This window comes from Colobus angolensis, unplaced genomic scaffold (assembly GCF_000951035.1).
Source record: "Colobus angolensis palliatus isolate OR3802 unplaced genomic scaffold, Cang.pa_1.0 Scaffold110, whole genome shotgun sequence".
Taxonomy (NCBI): domain Eukaryota; kingdom Metazoa; phylum Chordata; class Mammalia; order Primates; family Cercopithecidae; genus Colobus; species Colobus angolensis.
Genome location: NW_012112031.1, coordinates 1,654,483 through 1,655,654, shown reverse-complemented (window position 1 = coordinate 1,655,654; position 1,172 = coordinate 1,654,483). Strand labels below are relative to the sequence as shown.

At 53.0% G+C, this 1,172-nt stretch overlaps 1 protein-coding gene across 2 annotated transcripts in view; it reads right to left on the bottom strand.

Moving 5' to 3' along the window:
• Nucleotides 1–1,172, bottom strand: part of WDR81 (WD repeat domain 81) — a 27,034-nt gene that overhangs the window by 14,522 nt on the left and 11,340 nt on the right. The window lies entirely within an intron of this gene.

Here is a 1,172-nt window from a genome sequence, read left to right as displayed (position 1 = left end):
AGTCTCCCTCTGTCGCCCAGGCTGGACTGTAATGGCGCGATCTCGGCTCACCGCAACCTCCGCCTCCTGGGTTCAAGCGATTCTCCTGCCTCAGCCTCCCTAGTAGCTGGGACGACAGGCGCACGCCACCACGCCCGGCTAATTTTTCTATTTTTTGGTAGAGACGGGGTTTCGCCATGTTGGCCAGGCTGATCTCGAACTCCTGGCCTCGTGATCCACCCGTCTGGGCCTCCCAAGGTGCTGGGATGACAGGCGTGAGCCACCGTGCCTGGCCAGAACTGGGACTTTTGACATCAAATCCCTTCGGCGCCTCCACGCCGCCTTCCATAGGAAGGAGCTTTTTAATTTGCCGAAGTACTTCAGCAGTCGCATTCCATTTGGCCCTCACAACACACTCTGTGAGGGAGGGAGGACAGTTATTACTGTTTATATTTTACAAGTGATAACGGAGAACCGCCTGGCGGAATGGAGACTTAGAAACTGGTGCCAGACTTCTTTCTGCTCCGGAGCAGTCCCTCCTGACAGCCCTCTCACGGCCTTTTAAAAAACAAAACTGGCCAGGCCCAGTGGCTCCTGCCTGTAATCCCAGCACTTTGTGAGGCCGAGGTGGGCAGATCGCCTGAGGTCAGGAGTTCAAGACCAGCCTGACCAACATGGAGAAACCCGTCTCTACTAAAAATACAAAATTTAGCCGGGTGTGGGGGTGGGCGTCTGTAATCCCAGATACTCAAGAGGCTGAGGCAGGAGAATCACTTGAACCGGAGAGGCGGAGGTCGCAGTGAGCCAAGATCACAACATTGCATTCCAGCTGGGGCAACAAGAGCAAAACTCCGTCTCAGAAAATAAATAAATAAACAAACAGGCCAGGTGCGGTGGCTTATGCCTGTAACCCCAGCACTTTGGGAGGCCGAGGCGGGCGGATCACAAGGTTAGGAGATTGAGACCATCCTGGCTAACAGGGTGAAACCCCATGTCTACTAAAAACACAAAAAATTAGCTGGGTGTGGTGGTGGGTGCCTGTAATTCCAGTTACTTGGAAGGCTGAGGCAGGAGAATGGCATGAACCCAGGAGGTAGAGCTTGCAGTGAGCCGAGATCGTGCCACTGCACTCCAACCTGGGCAACAGAGCGAGACTCCGTCAATAAATAAATAAATAAATATAAATAAATAAA